Source organism: Canis lupus, chromosome 6 (genome assembly GCF_048164855.1).
Source record: "Canis lupus baileyi chromosome 6, mCanLup2.hap1, whole genome shotgun sequence".
Taxonomy (NCBI): Eukaryota; Metazoa; Chordata; class Mammalia; order Carnivora; family Canidae; genus Canis; species Canis lupus.
In genome coordinates, this window is record NC_132843.1 from 73523813 (window position 1) to 73545489 (window position 21677).

Here is a 21677-nt window from a genome sequence, read left to right on the forward strand (position 1 = left end):
ATTGTTTTATCCTACATGTTTCTCCTGCCTCCTGCCACCCTCTCTCCTCACCCTGGCCTTGCTTGTATCTCATTCTATTCCTTACCTAAGAGATCCCTTAAATCAAGGCTTGCCACTTGCTGGCAGATAAAAGCAATCTGCCTGTTGCTGAGACTGGGGATGCATTTCCTCTGGGTGATGGGATTTGTGGTGGAGTGAGGGGCAGAGAAGGTAAGCAAAAAGAGGGGCAGATGCTTCCTTCTCTGAGCTGCACCTAGGGTGACTGTATAGTTTTTCTTTTCCCCTGGGTCCCCACTGTTTTACATACACAGATATTGTGTTTTCATCCTGAATGCAGTAAAAATCTAGTTCCACATGTTTATTGATCCTTATTTCTTTTTTAAACTTTATTTATTTATTTATTTATTTATTTATTTATTTATTTATTGGCTGTGCAAGTGAGGGGAGGGGCAAAGGAAGAAGGAGAGAGAATTCCAAGCAGACTCAGTGCTGAGCATACAGCTCAACAGGGACTCGATCCTACGACCTGAGATCATGACGTGAGCTGAAACTAAGAGTCAGATGCTTAACTGACTGAGCCACCCAGGCACTCCTGTTCACCTATTCTATACAACTGGTAACAAGGCATGTTTCATGGTATCAGTCTTGCATACAGCCCCTTGAGGGAGGAGCTTTATGTCTCATGTAGCTTCTTGCCCCCGTGGCCATGGCTGACTAAACCAAGAATAAACCCTGGGCCAGAAGCTGGCCAGTCAGCTCATTACCTGGCTGAGGATGTAAGACCTGAGCTAATCAGATTATCCCTTTTGAGAATTGAGGTGTTTTTTCCCCCCATAGTTTTATTATAAAAAGTTTCAAACAGATGAATCACTAAATTCTACACCTGGCATTACTAATACACTATATGTTAACTAACTTGAATTTAAATTTTTAAAAAACTAAATAAATAAATAATTTAAACATTTAGAAACATTGAAAGAATTGTACATTAATTACCTATAAACCCACTACTAGAGTCTATAATTGGCATTTCACCTTGTCTTCTCATGTAGCTATCCATCTAGCCATTCTTCTCGTGATCCATGAGTACCTAACAGTTTTTTATGCATGTCAAAGTAACTTGCAGAGATCACTACACAATGAAACATGGTACAGAGGCTGCTGTGAGTTGGTAGAGAGTATCGGAGCCACAAGGTCATGTAGAATGTAGAACTGGGGGCTGGAGGTGACAGGGTTTCAGTCATGAACAACTGATAAGTGGTGGATCCAGTTTGCAGAGAGAAAGAAATGGAGCAGTCATGTAGTGAAAAACAGAGGCTTGTAACCATATTGGGGCACAGAGATGCAGAGAAAAATTGCTTCAGTTCAGAAACTTCTCCAGGGCCAGGTTATAATTCCTATGGGGACCAGCTGTATTTATTTTTTAATTTTTGGTTCCTTAGATACAGTAAGACTTCAGGGTCCTTTATAGAATCTCTTTTTTAAGCTTTATTTATTTATTTTTATTTAGAGAGAGAGTGAGGAGGGGCAGGGGTAGGTAGAGAGAGAATTGTAAGCTGAATCCATACCCAGCGCCAACATGGGGCTCCATCTCATAACCCTGAGATCAGGACCTGAGACAAGACCAAGAGTCAGATGCTTAACTAACTGAGCCACCCCCAGGCACCCTTATGAAATCTCTTTTTACTTCGGCTACCTTCTGGCAACCTACAGACTCCCATTTTGAACACCTTTTTTATTTCAACATAGTAATAGTAACGAGACTCCTATCATGGTCCAATGAGTGTTAGGCACTCTGAAGACATGGTTCCCTCTTCTTGAAAGGCCCTGGCTCCAGGATTCCATGACAATCAGCACCTGCTCTTCCTTTAGTGGCCCATTTCCATAAAGCCTTCCCTCACTGGCCAAGCCAGAAGGAATCAGTCTCTCGTTCGTGCTCCTTGAAATCCTTATAAATGCTTACACCACACTGATCTCAACATTGTGCCATCGTTAACATTTTATTTGTCTGAGTCCTCTGTAGATTATGAGTCACAATGTGATGTAGTCATTTTCATATCACCATGTGCTAACAATATTTAGCACACAGTAGACCTGAGATAAACGTAGCAAGGTTGGTGTGTATTTTCTTCCATTGGTATGACTAGAAAGCCTTCTGGACCTTTTACCGCTTGAGGGTTGTAGCAACCATGGAAGTGTACTGCTCAGATCTCTTGATCTTCTTAAAAGAGAAGCTTAAAAGGAGCTTTTAAGCTTAAAGAGAAGCTTAAAAGGAGCACGGTGAGCCAACAGTCTCCAGCTGCAGTGTTTTGGGCTCTATCATGATGTATGAGCTGAAGACATGCATTCTTCTAGCAGCTCCTGGCAATGATTGAGAACTGGGGTATGTATATGAATGGAAGTAATGGGATCCACACATTTATGACCAACAGGGGGCTGGCCAGTACTTTCTCAGGACTGCTCTGCAGTCTGAGCCTCTTCCTACCCAATCCCCTTTCCTTCCTTTTCTTCTATCAGAGTTGGTAGACTTGCATCATGGCCTGAAGACCACTGTGTTTATTTCTGTTCCCTCCATTATCTTTCACAAGTATTATCTTCCAATAAGTCTCTTGCATTTATGTCTTGGTGTCTGCTCCTTTGAGCATCCAAACTGACAGAGTTATTACTGGAAGTGGTAAAAAAAAAAAAAAAGTTAGGTGGTAGGAGGGGCTTTGGGACCTGGATCCCTGATCACCATCTGACTGTCCAAAAGGATCTCAGCTAGAGTGGTATGTGGTTCACAGACAATTCTTGCAACAAATTGACAGCCCAGTTGGTAAAATTTCACTAGTTGTGAAAAATGTTTTCATTTTTGAAACATGGTTTTGGAAAATGCCCCACCAAAAGGAATGCCTTTCCTGGTGTGATGATTCAAGTACTGGAAAGGTATAGGGTAACAATGCACACAGGACAATGGAATTGGCTGGTTATTACTACATTGCTGTGACCTCCTACAGAGGGATAATGAGAAACTGAGGGTAGTTAACAAATAGCAAAAACATTAGTGTGTTAGCCAGAGAGCCTTTTGGTAGCTTAAAAAGCTCATTATCTCCTGTGGCGGATAATTAGATGAGGAGGTAATGCAGGTTCTGGTAGTTATATTCGCAGAGCTTCAAATACTGAATTCTCAGCCAAAGTTCAGGTCTAATATAGTTATAGGGACATCTAGGTGAATATCATGGGGATTATGACTCTGTAGGCTTCCCTGAACCCTCAGAGCATGAAGCAGTTCACTACTCCTCCTATTAAGAGATTGCATCTCTCCTGTCGAGAAAGACACTGCAGACACCTTGCCACTGCAAGGCAACAGGTGGCTCCATCAGGAGCCGTACTTCCTTTCCCAGTTGCCAGACCAATTACCAGGGTTAAATTCTATCATAACTGACATGGGGATGGGGGTGCTGAGCCTGATAAGGAAGGAGAAGGCTTATATCCCACAGGAGATGCAAGACTTAGCCAGTGTTTCCTGCCAGAGGCCATAGAGATGGATATGGAAAATGTTCAGAGGCTGGAACATAAAACAGACTAAGAAGCATTCCCTGACTTGGGGTTACTCTCTTAGGATATAGTTTTACATCCTGGAAAAGATTTTAGGGTTTGGGACAAACTCACGGCTAGAGTGAATCTTGGAAGCCCAAAGTTAAATGACATTTTGTCCACACCGAGCAGGACAAAAATGCCTGAGTTGCTGTAAGAGATAGTGTAGGAATGATTTAGGAGGGTTAGAATGGATGCATTATCAGAGGCCAGAACACTCACTGGAAGATTTTGCTCCATGGCAGAGCCAAGAGGTCAGACACTCTATTCATGAAGGCTATCAAAACTGTGCTAAAGACGGGGGCACAGCATCACCAACAAGTTCAGTGGTGGCTTTGCTCTGCAGGTCAGGGCTGACAATAGACGGGGCTGTCTTGGAATTTGGCTTATTAATGCAATAGAAGTGATGGGGTCCCAAAGCAATAGAAACCAGGTAGCAGTTCTTAATCTTCAGAAGCTGGTAAGATTAGGGAGCAGCCAAGGGGGGTTGACCTACAGGGAATTAAAGAGATATTTATTTCTTCCCAGAATCTTTGTTATGATGAGAAATATCTTTGATTTTATTTTTCAGCCCTGCGAGTTATGGAATTTTTTGACTTTCTATATTTCTCTTAATTCTGTTTATACCCAAGACAATTCTTACCCGAATTCATACCTCTCTTGTAGTATCTTATTAAGTGCTGTCAGCAGAAGCCAGCTCATATTTCCCCATTTTGCCTCAAAATCATTCAGCTTGATCAGCTCATCAGGTACATTTTTTTTTGTCTTCCAGTTGATCACATGAGACAGTTTTACCACACATTTCACCACCTTAAAGCACAGCCACCTCTTCAGCTTTATTTAATAGTTTCCTTGAGCCAGATCCATGTAGTTTAGGTTTTTGCTAGCATAAGCACTTATTTCTAGGTCCAAATATCTGTACCAGTCAGATCTTGTGTAATAAACCATCCCCAAATTCAGTGGCATATAATAATAACCATTCATTATTTTGCTCACAAATCTACAGGTTAGCCCCTGGCTGCTCTGCTTCAGATTGTGTACCTGCAGAATGGTTGTGATGGCTTTGCTTCAAACTGCAGGCCTGTGGGTCAGCCTCTGCTCCATGTGAGTCTTTTATTTTGGAACCAGTGGGTTACCCAAGACATGTTCTTCCTATGGCAATGGTAAAAGCCCAAGTGATCAAGTCCTACTGCAGACGCAGCTTAAATATGAATCAAGAATAATTAGAAAGCTAAATGCTCTATAAAACTTAAAAATATTGAAACCAACTTCCTGTAAAAATGACATCTTCCCATAAAAATATCACCCAGAAGTTTTTTTCTCTTTTCCTTTATGTCAATCATAAGATTCAAAGAACTATTTCTGTATTTATACCTGAACTCTAGTAGAATATAGTAAAAAGAGAACACACTAACTCATTCGTGAGGTTAGCAAAATTTGATACCAGTAACTAAACAGCAGTAGAAGAAATTATTATTCTAGGTCACTATCTCTTATGAATATAGATGCAAAATTCTCAAACAAAATATTTGCTAATATTTTAATATTCACTTCTGCTGCATGAAAAAAAGATAATGTGCAGTGACCAGTTTGGATCAAATTCTACAATGTGAGTGTAGTTTAACACGAGACTAGCAATTACTAAAATTCAGTGGATTAATGAATTAAAGGAAAAAGTAAAAAAAAATATGTTTCATATAGATGCAGAAAAAATGTTTTCTAGAATTTTGTACATACCCGTTATTTAAAAAAAATACTCTCAGAAAACTAGCAAAAGAAGGAAATGTCTTTAATAGTTAAATATAATCCACAAGAAGCCTAAAGCAACCATGTTAGTTTAGTGGTGAAATGTTGAATTCATTCTTAATAAAATAGACAAAACAAGGGTGTTTATTTTCACCACTTTTACATAGCACTGCACTGAAAGTCCTAGCAGAACATAAAGGAAAGAAAACATAATAATAGGTAGAAGAATTAGAAAGTAAGAAACAAAAGTGTGATTTTTAAACAATTATGTTTTTGTATATGTAGAAAACCTACAATGATTTAATTTACTAGAATAATGAAAAGAGTTGAGCAAGGGTGTTAGATATAAAATCAATATATGAAAGTTAACTGTATTCCTGTACTCAGCAATACACGTTTAGAAAATGTAATTTTAAAAGGAATCATGTGTTCTGGCTTCTAGTAACAATAAAGTAACTTAGCTGAATTAATCTTTCCTCAGATAACAATTAGAAAATATGGAAAAAAAATGCTTTTAGAATTGTCCGAGTTTTTGGAGAAATAAGAGAGTTACCAAAAGCAGAAAGAAACTAGCAGGAAGTCAACTCTTGAAAGATGAATTGTGAGTTAGATATTTTAATTTGTGATGCTCCCCAATGCAGCAAAACTCACTGGGCAGAGAACCACAGCCTTATTGGCTTAATGTGTTAAAAAACAGAATTTGGGACAATTAACAAACAATAAAAATAAGTAACTAGAACATTAGGTGGGAAATCCTAGATGGTAAGGATCCCCAGAGAAGTGAACCCCCAAATCTGTGTATATAATCCACCAAAATCCTTGGATGACTATTTGCCTTCATTTCACAGGGGAGATTCCAAAAGGAGGTGTGATAAAAACATACAACAAAGAAAAACAGTGGAAACTGACACAATTGAGAAGAAATTTAAACTTCTATCCATAACAGGAGAGACAAAATTTGGAGTTTGAATGCAGCCAAATTAAAAAAAAAAAAAAATCACTCCTGGGACACCTGGCTGGCTCAGTGGTTGAGTGTCTGCCTTTGGCTCAGGTCATGATCCCGGGGTCCTGGGATCAAGTCCCACATTGGGCTCCCATTAGCGTTCTTACAGGGAGCCTGCTTCTCCCTCTGCCTGTGTCTCTGCCTCTCTCTGTGTCTCTCATGAATAAATAAATAAAATCTTAAAAAAAAAAACACTCTTCAGGGTACAGTAACAGAATGTAGATCCCTAAACAATTTTCATAATGTCCAGTATCAATCAATTATCAATAGACAAGTGAAAGTAACAGAAAAATCTGGCCCATACATGAGAATAAAAGAAGTCAATAGACTCCAAATTCCAGATGATGCAGAAGTCGCAATGAGGAGATAGGGACTTTCAAGCAGCTGTTGTGAATATGTCCAAGAATTTAAAGAAAGATATATTCATAATGAACAGATGGGAAGTATAATCAGAGAACTAAAACTTATAAAAGAGAACATGGAGATTCTAGAGCTAAAAAGTATCTTTACCGGAATGAAAAATTTGTTCAGTGAGTTTGAGAGCCCATCAGAAATGGTGAAAGAATCAGTTAAGGTAGAGCTAGAACAGTAGAGGGAGAAGGTGGGGGATGAACAAAAATGAGTGGAGGGGAGCAGGAGGCACAGGAGTCCAGGTAGGGACTGAAGAAGTCACCGAGATGAAAGATATAGCAGAAAATTTCAATGGTACTGTGATAGCTTGAATGGTGACAGATGACAGCTATACTTAGAGTGAGCAGAATATAACATACAGAGTTTTCAAATCACTATGTTGTATACCTGAAACTAATGTAACATTGTGTGTCTGTTATACTTTGATTAAAGAAAAACTAAAACAATAGAAATTACACAACCTGAGAATTAAAGAGAAAAATATTCAATAAAAAGAAACGAAGCTTTACAGATCTGTGTGGCAATATTAAAAAATGAAATGTATGTGTAATTGGGTACCCAGAAGAAGAGGTAGAGAATATGACAGAAAAAAAGGTATTTGAGGGACGCCTGTGTGGCTCAGTGGTTGAGCATCTGCCTTCAGTCAAGGGTGTGAACCCTGGGTCCAGGGATCGAGTCCCACATCAGGCTCCCTGTGGGAAACCTGCTTCTCCCTCTGCCTGTGTCTCTACCTCTCTCCATGTCTCTCATGAATAAATAAATAAAATCTTTAAAAAAAAAAGAATGAAGGTATTTGAAGACATATTGGGTTAAAACTATCAAGACAGAACAGAAAATTCAAAAATATTAGGCACCTGGATGGCTCAGTTGGTTAAGTGTCCGACTCTTGATTTCGGCTCAGGTCATGATCTCAGGGTTGTGAAATCAGCCCCATGTCAGCAGTGGATGTGGAGTCTGCTTAAGATTCTCTCTCTCTCCCTCTCCCCCTACTCCTGCTTTCTCTCTTTCTCTAAAAAGAAAAAAACAAAACAAAAACAAAAAATATACCCACAATTACAGAGTAAATTGATTTTTGACAAAGACACCAAAGCAATTCAATGGGAAAAGAAAAGTTTTTTCAGCAACTGTGCTAAGACACCTGAATATCTATGTGGGGAAAAAATGAACCTCAAACCCTTACCAGAGAAAACAATTCACTTATAGATCCAAAATTAAAAGCTAAAACTATAAAGCTTTCCAAAAAAAAGTAGAAAGATCTCTTTACAACCTAGGGTTAAAAGTTTTTCTTAAGTAGTGAAATAGCAATTATAAAAGAAAGTAACAGATAAATCAGATCTCAAAATTTAAAATATCTAATCATGAAAATAAACTGTTATGTAAATAAATGATGAAGCATAGACTGGGAAAATATATTACACATAGACACACCATCCAGTGAAACTAGATTAAGAAGTTTTATCTTTCAAAAGACAGCATAAAGAAAGTTTAAAAGACAAGGTATGAATTGGGTAAGGATATTTCTAACACATGTAAGTACCAAAATATCAGTATCTAGAATCTACAAGGAACATCTCAAGAATAACACAACATCCATAAAAAAATGAATAAATTATAAGACGACAAAGATTAAGAATCCAATAGAAAAATGGGCAATCACTTCCCAGAAGCACTCAATTAAAAAAAAATCAACCTCTTTAGTAGGAACATACTCACTGAAACCTGAAACGATGAAATATTTCACATTTTATAGATTGACAAAGAATTTAAAAGTCCAACCAAATCAACTTTGACAAGAAAGTGGATCAATTAGAACTCTTATACACAGCATGAAAAAAAAATGAATATTGGCACTAGTATTTTGAAGAAATAGTGTTATCTTGTGTACTTGAAAACACACATGATTTTTAACTTAGCATCTCTCTTCCCTGCTGTATACCTAGGAAAAACTCTGGCACATACCATCAGGAGACAAGTACAAGAACGTTCATTCTAGTAGTCTTTGTAATGGCAAAGTATTAAAAGCAGTTCAAATATTTATCAGCCACAGAATGGATATATTGTAGACCAGATGGAATACTATACACCAGTGAAAACAAACGAACTAGGGCAAGATACAGCAACAGAAGCAAAACTCAGGAAAATGAAACTGAACAACAAAAAAAGCAAGGTCCAGAAATGTACAATGGGATTCTATTAAAAAAGGTCAAAAAACATGCAAAACTAAAGGATATATTAGAAAAGTAACTTAAAAATATTAAAAAGTAAAAGCAAGAGACTAATAAACAGAAGATACAGGGCAGTGATCTCTAAGAGAATAGGGGAATGGACGAGGTTGGTAATGGGTGCAAAGGTGGCTTCATGAGTAATGGAAATGTTCTATCTCTTAAACTGGCATGTGAGTAAGTGGATGTATTCACATATGCTAAGAATATTTATGTTTATATTCATGCTCATTCAATAGTAAATATAAATATAAATAGTAAACAAAAAACACATATACATACCTCTCTCTTGGTAATGTTTATTGACTTTATGGCATTCACCACGATCACAGTTCTGGAACTGGAGACTCTGGGGTATGAATTCCAGCTCCTGAAACAATTTAATGGGGCTTTGTATGTTATATCGTTTTCCTGTCTCTCAGCCCTATTTACTTTTTCACTTCACAACCTCCCCTCTCCCCTAATAGCACAAAACCAAACCCTATCACAAAGTACTTAGGCATTATCAAAAGAAATGTTAAGAAAACTTAAAAGTGAACTTATTATCCTTCTCTTGGAAGGTTTTGAGATATGTTTGTTTTCAAGGCTCTCACTAGTGGTTGGGCTGTCCCTTGATATAACTGGCCAGAACTCACACTGGAGTTGAGGCTTTGACTTCTTAGCCTAGAGATAGAACCATTGCAACCATACAAATCTCTTTTAATGTACAGCCCTAATTGATAAGGTCTATACAATGGAACGGTGATAAATAAAATAGTTGTATTATTATGAATATTCTAAGGTCAAAGGAAATGCTGGTATCACTAAATATCCATATTTTTTATTATTTTTTATTATTTTTAAAAATATCCATATTTCATAGGTAAAGAAATGTAGGGTGTTAGAAGAACAGAAAGATATTGTCCTGGATTATAAATGGGAGCAGAATGTAGGTCAAGCTATGCTGACAGCAGGTAGGCCCCTTAAATAGGATTAATATAGGTCATCCAGATTTATGTCTCCCTAATTATTTTTTCTCTTTTGCTCCTCTCTCTGTCTCCTTCCTTCCTTCTTCCTTCCTTCTTTCCTTCTGCGTCTACCTCCCTCTCTCTCCTCTGTCTTCAGAACAAACAGAACAAGGGCAAGATGTACCACTGCTTGGGCACTAGGTGCTATAGTGCTACAGAGAGTGGTAAAAGCAATCAGCAGTGGTGCCAAAGGAGTGCTGGAAAGTGACAAGAAACCATTACCAAAAGTGAGAAAGAGGATCATTCGATCTCTAGTGTTTTTGTTTTTGCTTTTGTCTTCTGTATCTAGAAACATGACCTTCACACTGAAAGAAATAGAACAAACACAACCCAGGAAGAATTAAATCCCAAGAGAGGTATGGAGCCTACCAGAGAACCTTGACACCTTGAAAGAGTCAAAGTCCCCAGGTTCAATACACCACTGGAGTTCTGATAGAACTGGTGTTGGTCCTTACCAAGCTGTTGTTCTGCATCTGGGACCAAAAATATCAGCTGCCCACGCTGGAGAAGTAGGAGCTCTGCTATAGAAGCTCAAGATTAGGTGTTATTAGTTGACTGCATGCTGAGTGTGCATCTAGCATAACAAGAGATACCAAAGGGACTAATGTAGTCTTAGGCTGAGCTGATAGGAACGTGATGCCCAGACAAAGAGGGTTTAATCTCCCTCTGTTTATTGCTGACATTTCGAGAGAAACATTGACACGCTCAGTATGCTCAATCAGAGGAGGTTAAGTAAATTGCTGGGAGGACTGGAGACCACAGCACAAGAGGACTAGGTACTGGGTGTGTTTATGATCATGAAAAAACACAAGCCTTAGATCTGAGGAAGGAGTCCAATAGCTGTCCTGCAATATTTCAAGGATTGTAAAGTACAGAAATGATGAGACATTTTGCATAAGCTTCAAAGCATAGAACCAAGACCAGTGTTTGGAAGTTATGGGGAAGGAAATTCTACTCTGTAAGAGAAATTCTAACAATCTCTTAAATTTATGTGATCTTGTACAATCCACGTATATTCTCCTGTGCATCATCTCACATTAGGAAGAACTCCTGAACAATCGGTGATTGAATCAACGGCCAGGCAGGTTTAAGCAGGCTAATGAATCACATTAGACTGGATGGACGAAAAGATCGTTTCTAACTCAGACTGTGAATCAACCGAGAGCTACTTCCAAGCCAGCTTCTAAAATGAGAAGAAACAGGGAACAAAAGCAATAGGACCTGTAGCAATTCATCCTTGTCTGTCTCAACTCACACTTTTCAAAATAGAAAAAAGTGAAAAGATCTATGTCTGTGTTCACCATAAGGTGAAATAGGTTGATTAGGCAATGTTTTCCCCCATGTTTTAGGGTATTTTGGAGGATGTTGACCGCATCTTTTCTGGTGCTTTCTGCGTTGGTAGGAAGATGGACCATGGCACCCTTGAGTTCCCTTCTAACACCAAGATTCTCTGAAAGCTACATTTCACATGTGGCTCTGTTACTTCCTAAAATGGCTTCAACGAAGTCATTTTTACTCTCTGGGTCTCAATTGTCATTCTCATTAAATGAGATATTGTGATTTTTTTTTTTTTTAAGGGAACTCACATTCTACGATTATAAGATTTTGTGAAGGAATTGGGAGAGCTTAATTTTTCCACATTCTATCAAAAAATAATTGATCTCTGGGGCACCTGGGTGGCTCAGTGGTTGAGCGTCCGCCTTTGGCTCAGGTTGTGATCCCAGAGTCCTGGGATTGAATCCCACATCGGGTTCCCCTCAGGGAGCCTACTTCTCCCTCTGCCTGTGTCTCTGCTTCTCTCTCTGTGTGTCTCTTACGAATGAATAAATAAAATCTTTTTTAAAGAAATTGATCTCCAAGTTCTGGTCCTGGTAAGATCAAGGTAGTTTCTGAACTTTTCCAAAACTCTTCCTGAAAATTAGGATAGTGTGAGGAAATACATAGGAGTTATATATTTAAAAATACTAAGTGATAAGAAACCCCCTAAACTTTAGAGTAGGTGGGATCCAAACTGCATACAGCAATGGCACCTAAGGATGACTGGGAGGGGGCAGGAATACCTGACTATTCAGAAGGTGGGAGGGGAAAGAGATGAAGAAAGGTAAGAGTGGCTCCAGGGAAATCTCATGTGTTCGCTATAGGCTATGGAAGCCCAAATCACCTATGAATATTCACCCTCAAGAAGAGAAGGCCTTTACCTGGAGTCAAACTCTGAAGAGGCCTGAGAATAACTGTGAGCTGGAAGTTTTAATATGCTATGAATTGCAGATGAGAGCAAACACCTCCATGTTGCATTGCCAAGGGACCCAGCCATGCTGGAGTAAAGCAAACTCTTGATGAACTCCAAAGTGTCCAGCCAATATCCTTTTCCAGAAGTATAGCATCTCACTCTGTGGGGGAAACTGCTAGAAGTAGGTGAATTGAGCAGGGCAGTAACACTGGACAGGTGAGAGGAGGGGATGGTGGCTCCAAAGGAATCAGATCACGGAAAGTAACAGAAAGACAAAAGCATTCAACTAAGAGTGAGAGAGAGAGAGAGCATGAACAGGGGGAGCAGCAGAGGGAGAGGGAGAAGCAGACCCCGTTGAGCAGGGAGCCCAATATGGTGCTCGATTCCAGGACCTTGGGATCATGGCCTGAGCTGAAGGCAGATGCTTAACAACTGAGCAACCCCGGCATCCTGGTTTTACTCATATCTTAAAAGAAAAAAACATTATTCTGATCTTAGCAAAGCAAAATCCATGCTGCCCTACAAAGCATACTAAGAAAAATAAGTGAATCAGAAAGTTAAGAATCAAACTATAAAGATACACCCGTTGATTGGAAGTAAAAAGAAAGCTGATGACATGATCTTAACATCAGAAATATAGATTTCATGCCAACAAACATTGTAAAATATGAAAGCCATTTTATGAATTTAAGGAGTACAATTCATAGTAAAGATACAATAATTACTAATATCTATGCAGGAAGTAAAATTGCAACATTGATAAATCAAAACTACAGGAGATAAAAGAAGGAATGGACAGACAGTAATAACAAAATTATTATCACATCTCCTTCAAGCCAAGGGGATTAAAAATTATTAAGAATATACAAGACCTAAAAAAATTAATAAGGTAGTTCATATAGCAGTATATTTAACTGTAAACCAATAATAAATAAAAAAGAATACATTGTCTTTTCAAGTGCATTTGGGTCATTTACAAGCACTGAGCATGTATTAAAACAGAAAAACTTCAGTTAATTTTAGAAAATAAAAATCACAAACCAGACTTTTTGACCAAAGCATGTAATTAAACCAGAAATAATTTAAAAATTCTCAAAGTTCTCTATTAAAGACTCTTGGGTGAAAGGGAAAACACAAAACGAAATTGTAGAATTTCTAAAAGTAATAATGAAGATATATATTTGGAAAACTCAAGAGAACCAATGAAAAACCCTATTATAACCAATAATAGACTTCAGGAAAAGAGCAGGATATAAAATCAACTGATGGAACTCAACAATCATGTCATAAACAAACAGTAACTGTTTTATTAAACTAGAAGTTTAATAAAAGAGATATCCATTTATAGCAACAACGAAAAAGAAAAAAATACCGAGGCATCAACTTACTAAAATGCGCAAAACTACTTTTTAGAAATCTTTTATGCATATCTGAAAGGTACAAAAGTGATATAAATAAGTGGAAAGCTATTCCATCAAAAATGATAAGAAAAAAGGATGATAGATATAGCAAGTACGGTAAAACCTTAATGATTGTTGCATACGAGTGACGACTATGTCAAGATTGATTTTACTATCCTCTCTACTATTTTGTACATTTGAGAATTTATAATAAGGTAGCTTAAAATAGTTAATCCTGGTGTTAAAAAAAGAAAATTATTTAGGTTCTAGCTCCATGCTATCAAAGCACACCTAGATTAATTATATGAGTTAATTAAATTGATTTGATTAATTTTTTACAGTCAGACTTAGTTAAGCTCAACTGCTTTAGAATCCCTTCTTAATATAAAGTTAATTGTACAGCCATGTATTGGATACTTTAAAGTGGTAGCTATTTCTCTCTACTCTCTTCCAATTTTGGCCAAATGAGGAATCCCATTTCTTCCTGCCTCAACTTCCTAAAACTATATAAGGTGAGTGGAGAGGCAGAAAGAGAACTTCCCAGACCCACAGAACTGCTGGCAGGTGGCCCCCAAGTTCTCAGACTGGGAGGGATCTTCCAGAACATCCTACTGTAGGTTCTACACGGGGTCATGTGAAATCCAGATTAATGTCCAGGCTTTTGCCTATTCTCCTCTGAAGTGTTACCTTTGGAAAGGTAAACCTGCTCAAATAATCCTAAAAAAAAAAAGAAAAAATAAATAAAAAGAAAAAAAAGTCTTGACTACTACATCCCATGCTTATCCCGACTGAATAATTTTACTTTTCCTTGGAGCTAATGTGTGTTATTCCTGAAATAATAGGCATTAATGCTATTAAAATGACCTTCAACAAACCAAATCAACCCAAAGCAACAGAAAGTAAGACAAGAGCTAACTTCTTAGAACTGGACGAAGCTTGGTCTCCTCACCCTTGCCCGGTATGTCTCTAATATGTCCTTTTTATTGATATTGTCTATCATATATCACAGCACTACTAAGGCCCATAATCCAGACAAACCAAGAAAAAAAGAAAATTATAAAATGTAAAATTTGTTTAATGTTGTTTAGTTTCCAGAATGTTTTTAATATACTTCTTTTTTTAACCCTAACAAAAGCCTTAAGAGCTGGGCATTATTTACTTTCATTTTATTTATTTTTTAATGGATAAAGCCATGCTGGAGGACCTTGAGCTTTGCCCAACATCAAAAGCTAACATGTGATAAAGCCAGAATTTTTATTTTGCATTCTGTGCTCATCCTACAGTAATATATTACCACTAAACTAGGTACTCATTAATCCCTGAGAACATTCTGAATTGAACCGCCCGATTTTGCTACCAGACTTCCTTCTTCTACTTTTTTTTTTTTTTAGATTTTTAAAAAATGATATATTTATTTGAGAAAGAGAGAGACAGGGAGAGAGAAAGAAAGAGAGAGAATGAATGAGTGGTGGGAAGCAGCAGAGAAAAGGGAGAAGCAGACTGTTTTGCTGAGCATGGAGCCTGGCATGAGGATTAATCCCAGGCCCCCAGAGATCATGACCTGAACCAAAGGCAGACGCTATCCGACTGAGCCCCCAGGCACCCCACTACCGACTCCCTTCTTATGAGACTCCATTTTCTTCTTCATCCAGGGCTCTCAAAATTCCATTTTCTTCCTTTCTTCCTTCCTCTTTCTTGCTTGAATCCTTGAAGCTTGATTCCTTGAAGCTTATGTGCTCTCTTTCCTTTGAACCAGCAGAGGGCATTCTGTGTCTTTCGGGTCACTTGACATAGTCTATCTGTTGTGTCATTCTCGGCACTCTTGCCTTACAGGCAGAGCCTACATCTCTGTCTTATTCATCTTTTTGTCCCTTCCATGTTGCAAGTACATTGGCATATAGAAGGTGTTATACTTAGCAAATGTTTGGGAAACTACATGAGAATTTGGTTTAAGGTAATTGGAAGACCCGCCTTCCTTCCAAAAGCATTCTTTGTGATAAAACTCATATGGTAAGGAGAAAGCATTTTCGTAATAAGTAGACAGATTCATGTGAAGTATAAAAATAAAATAATACTGCCGATAGTTATAATCAGTGATATAATAATAATGGTAATCTTATAAGCTTGAATTATAAGGTTCCTTCCTTTCAGATTATAATAATTCATATCAGCCTCATGCATTTTCTCAATATGCCTGCGAGCCAAGGAAAGGGTTGAATGGTATAGATTAGAAATTTAAGAATGGGAGCCTGGGACTCCTGCTTGTGTTGGCGGGCCAGCTCCTCCACTTACTTATTTTGTTTTATTTTTTATAAAGATTTTATTTATTTATTCATGAGAGACACATACAGAGAGAGAGAGACAGAGGCAGAGACACAGGCAGAGGGAGAAGCAGGCTCCATGCAGGGAGCCTGATGTGGGACTCGATCCCAGGTCTCCAGGATCACGCCCTGGGCCGAAGGCGGTGCTAAACCGCTGAGTCACCCATGCTGCCCTCCTCCACTTATTTGAACAAGTTATTTAACTTTCTGAGATCTCAGGCACCACTCCACCCTTTACAAAACTGGGATAATAAAATGACAAAATTTGCAAGTTCATTGTGAAGAATAAATGAGATTAAATAGGCAAAATTCTTGGCACAGCTTCTGGTGCATAGTAAGTGCTTATTAAATGGTATCAATAATTATTGTTATGAGTGAAGAGCATGTGATCTAAGGCCCATGATGATTAAGTGGCTTGCTCAAGATGGTATAATGAAATCTAACTGGGACTCAGGTTTTGCTCATAGTCTCCCACTGTGGCTTGTTCCTCTCCCACTTCCCTGCTCACTATCCACCTTAGCCCTGGATAACAAAGAATTTGTTTGGCCTTTGTCCCCATGTCCTGGGAGGTAGGCTCTAAACCTTGGAGTTTCCCAAGTAAGAGGAGTGTCTATGCTATTCAAGGTGGGACCTGATCGGTTTTGTTTACGAGGTAGTTTACGTGAAGAAGAAGATCCAGGATGGTGGCTGGCCATGCCAGAAAGACCAATCACTGATGTGAGAGGTTTAGGGCTTTGAGCCACTTTGATATCAGACCTTCAGGGAGGGGAGGGGAGGCTAGAGATGGAGTCACATGACCGATGATTTAATCAGTCATCCCTACATCATGAAGTCCCAGTAATATTTATGGACACAGAAGAAGTCTGAGTGAGCTTCCTTGGTGGTGTACTCCACACACTGCGACACATTGATGTGTCAGGAAGGATGATGCATCCTGACTCCACAGGAGAAAATAAAGGAAGATTGGTGTTTAGGACCCTTCCAGACATTGCTGTACGTGTCTTCCCTTCAGTTGTTTCTGATCTGTAGCTTGTTGCCATAATGCAATTATAATACTAAAAATAGTGTTTTCCTGACTTCTGTGTGTCCTTATAACATATTATGGAAGCCTAGGGGAGAGCGGGAACCCCTGAATTTGTAGCCAGTTGATCAGAAGTGAGGGAGACCTGGGGACCTCAGCCACCCTGTGGCTGGTGTCTCAAGTGAGGACAGCTATGCGGAGGACTTTGACCTTAACCCATAACGTTTGACTCCTCTGGGTAGCTAGGGGTCAAATGCCTTGCTCTCCCCTTTACCCAGAACCTCAGTAGGAAAATCAATGTTTCATAAGGCACGTACTTTGCAATCTCAGACTCAAAAATGAGGTTTGTTTAAAATCTATAAGTTTATTTCTTGTGCATTTTGGGTGCATAATGTTGAGATGTGGTCATTTGGCTCTCTACAGCTGTTCTTTTAGGTAATGCTACCCACCTGAGCCCCAGGCACCCCACTACTAGTAGTATTGAAGTAAGAAAAAAAAAAAACACCTGGACAATCGCTCATATCTCTACTAATCTATCAGACACTCTTTTCTTTCCAAAAGCCCTCTTCAACCTCCAAACAAATTAATTCATCTGCATAGTGAGAGGAGGAGGAAACCAAGCAGAGGCCACCCCCGTGAGGGACACCAGGAGGACATTCACCAGGACAGCTGGTGTGGTTCTTGACAGCCTACTGGGGGAATAGCCCACTCAGCCACAGTATGGCAATCATAATTAGCACCCTGTAGCGGCTCGGGGCCTCAAACCCACCCGAATCTGTTTGCAGCATTTCACGATTTACTGAGAACAGCATCTCTTATACTTAGGTAGCTGCTTCCCTCCTGTCTGCTCCGTTGGCTCTAATGTATTTAGATAGATTCTTCTTCCATGAGGCAGAGCCCAAGTTCATTAGAATCATGCGTTCTGCTTCAAAACCTCCCTTAATCTCCCTAGGTGCTCTTTGGGCTTTACCAGTTGTATTCACTAACCTTGGATGTGGGTATTTAGGAACAATGCTAATGTTCTTAAATTGCTTTGCAGTCTCCTCTCCTGGATTATACTGGCAGGCAAAAAGAAAGAAATACCAATTAAGCCCCAAGAGCCATTTTGCAAATGCTCTTTTTCTTAAACCAGGGAACTGTCTGACTGCGAACCCAAATGGAAAGGATGCAGGATGGTGCTGGGATGTGTTATGCATGTTGACTCTTTTCTTTCAAAGGGATCTAATCTTTTGGAGTGGGCATTAGGTAATGCTTTCAATGTATTAGTAAGGGCCAAAAAAAAAAAAAAAAAAAGAGAGAGAGAGAGAGAGAGAGAAAGAGAGAAGACACTTCATACGTTTTGGATAATACCATGTTGATGCTTTAATAATACTCATCTTAAAAGGGTATTTGTTATTCATTATGTACAGTGCATTTCAGAGTTTTGTGATCCATTAACTCCTTCTCTGAGCAGACTGCAGACAGTTTTAAAACCTTTCTTTTAGGAAAACAGCTTCAGCCTGGGTATTAAACTTGCTAAGGTTATAGGGGTGACTTGGGGGTGCTGTGATAGAGCAGTGTAAGTAGTAACATTGGCTGCCTGTAGATGGGGAAGTAAGTGTCATGGAGACAGGAGTAAAAAGTAAATACTTTGTCATTGGTGTTGTGTTTTGTACCATGTCAGTATATCAACAATTTCAAATTTTAAACATAAATAAATAAATAAATAAATAAATAAATACCATGTCAGTATATCAACAATTTCAAATTTTAAACATAAATAAATAAATAAATAAACAAATAAATAAATAAGTACCATGTCAGTATATCAACAATTTCAAATTTTAAACATACATAAATAAATAAATAAATAAATAAATAAATAAATAAATAAATAAATAAATTTTGAGGTGATAAGAAAAATGATGTGGTCACTGTGGAAAACAGTATGATAGTTCCTCAAAAAACTAACATCAAATCCCCATCTGGTTCTGCAATTTCACTTCTTGGCACATACCTGAAAGAACTGAAAGTGGGAATTCAAACAGACATTTGTACACCCATTTGAACAGGATATTACTCACAATAACCAAAAGGTGGAAGCAACCCAAGTGACCATGGATGGATGAATGAGGAAATAAAATGTGGTATACACAATAGAATGGAATATTATTCAGCCTTAAACATGACAATAAAAATTTGACAGAGGCTACAACGTGGATGAACCTCAAAGATATTATATAAGCCAGTCCCAAAATGGCAAATATTGCATAATTCCACTTAACGGAGGTCCCTGGACTAGTCAAATTCATGAAGTGAGAAAGTAGAAAGGTGGTTGTAGGGGCCGAGAAGGGAGAAATAGTGGGGACAGTATTCTCATTTGGGAAGATGAGAAAGTTCTGGAGGTGGATGGTAGTGACGGCTGCAGAACGAAGTGAATGTACCTAATGCCACCCAACTGTACGCTTAAAAATGGTTAAACTAACTCATGTTATGCTGTTCTTTTAGAAAAAGAAAAAGGAGAAATGTAAGAAAGATTTGTTGTTTTCCCCATTGGTCACTGCACTCACATTTTGCCTTTCCCCATTGTTCCAAGATGGGCAACCCCCATCTTCTCTCCCTGAGACCTCAGCAAACCCCCAGTTCAGCATGGCATTTGTGGAGTGATGGGTAGAAAGATTCAGCAAAAGAGAATGTTCTACTTCTGTCTAACCAGGCAAGCGAAGACAAGCGTCGGGAGGTAGTTACTGGGGACCTCCTCAGGACCTCACACGTGCTAGGAAAAGCGAGGCCATGGAAATGTGATAGATGCATTTTGTTACTTCAGTTTGTGTGATTAATAACAATCAAAACTAGATTCCTACTGTGTTTGGGGCACTGTGTTCGGTCCTGGAGACACGGAGCTGAAAAGCCAGGGTCAGATTTTGAGGGTTGGACATTGAGGGTTTGACAGTCAGATTCGCATACTGGTAATTAGAAAGTTTTTTTTTTTGTTTTTTTGGTTTTTTGGGTTTTTTTTTAAGAAAGGTTTTTAAATAGGGTGCTGTGGGTGCACAGATAGGGACCATAGGATTCTTCAGGCCTGACTCTATTGAACTTAGAAGTTTCAAGATCTTGCAACAAGTCTAATGAACGAATGTTTTTGGAATACCTACTATGTGTCAGGTGCTGACCTAAGTTCTGTGAGTGATTCGGATCACATATATGTGAGACTGTGTTCCGTTCCTCAGGGAGCTTACTTCTGGTTGTATGAAGACGAGTCCAAAAAGACAATAGGGCAGCATGTAACTGTGTGGGATACATTCTTAGCTTTTCCAGAGACTAGAGAAAAGATAGATCAGTAAGGGCTGGGGTTGTCAGGAAAAGTTTTACTGAAGAGGTGAGACCAGAACTGGAGCCCTGGGGGTAAAGCAGAATTTCAACTGGTAGAAAGTGGGGACAGGAGAGACAAGCGAGCATACAACATACCCATAATTACCCGAGTAGACAAAGTAGGTTTGCCTTTCCTGTATGACGCCACTAAAAGCATCCTACTAGCATAGGCTTCTGTTAAGCAGGGACCCTTGTTCATGAATTAAGCACCTACCGTATGTCAGCCACTGTTCTAGACACTGGAGGCATACCAGTGAACACACAAAGCTCACGCCCTCAGAGAGTTCATGTTCTATTGGGAGACACAAAGAAATAAAATATATCTGATACGTGTTCTGGCTAAAAGCAAAGTAGGGCATGGGGTGACTATTGGACAGGCTTGTGGGGGAGGGTATTAGGTGTCCCATCAAGAGACAATTTCGAAGCTTCTGAGATGTTTGGGGATCCATCCTGCTGCAGATGGCAGCATGGATTCCATCTCCTGTGGTTTCCAGTCCCCAAAGTCTGTGAACTTTGAGCCCAAGAGAATGTTCCACCAGGTTTCCTACTGCTATGAACATGTAAGGTGATGACAGTCTCAGAGACCATATATCTTATCCTGAAAGGACCCTTCTGTGGCTTCTTTACTGGGGAATACTCGAAGAGGGTGTCCTGATGCCAATTTTCTGATAGTAACTGAGTGTCCTAAGATTAAACTCAATGATGACACTAAAATACCGAAGTTAGGCTCAGACTCCAGGAGCTAAATAAAGGGGAAGGTCCCCAACAGGATTGCCCTAGGTTCAGATGCCAGCCTTAAGTTCCTAGATTGCCCACACTTCTGTCTAGCTGACTACAATTCTAGAGTTTCCCATACCCTCCTCTGGTTTGGTAATTCTCCAGAGTGACTCCCAGGACTCAGAAAAGTGCTACACTTCTAGTCACCATGTTATTCTAAAGGATGCAAATGAACAACCAGATGCAGAGATACACAGAGTAAGGTCTAGGAGGGTCCTGCTGCCGGAGCTTCTGCTCTCAACCGGGAAGCTCACCTGGGGTTTGGTGTCCAGAGTTTTACATGGAGTTGCGTTAAGTAAGCATGTTGGTCGGACCAATGACCATGTGGTTGAACTCAACCTCCTGTCCCTCTTCTCTCCCTGGCATTTGGGGGTGAGCCTCTAGGTTCCAACTGTGTAATCACATACGTTGTCTTTCTGTAGGGGTCAGCGTCTCTCCTAAAAGTATCTAGGGGCCTGCCATGAAATCACCTCCTTAGCATAAACTCAGATATATCAAAAGCGCTCCTTGTAAATAAAAATACTCCTACCGCTGTAGAAATTCCAAGGGCTTTCCAAGTTCTGTGCCCAGAACTGGGGACAAAGACCAGATACACTCTTTATTGCATCACAG

The 21677-nt window shown here is 39.1% G+C and overlaps 1 long non-coding RNA gene across 2 annotated transcripts; it reads right to left on the reverse strand.

The window, feature by feature from the left end:
* Positions 1–1722: 1722 nt before the first annotated feature.
* LOC140634782 (uncharacterized) lies at positions 1723–21618 on the reverse strand. 2 transcript variants are annotated; one of them, XR_012032164.1, is made up of 6 exons: positions 21320–21618; positions 20503–20580; positions 17925–17995; positions 9241–9328; positions 7591–7745; positions 1723–4728 (listed from the first exon to the last, which is right to left on the reverse strand). It is a non-coding gene; the product is annotated as an uncharacterized lncRNA (long non-coding RNA). The 2 variants fall into 2 exon arrangements; XR_012032165.1 differs by lacking the exon at positions 17925–17995.
* Positions 21619–21677: the final 59 nt, after the last annotated feature.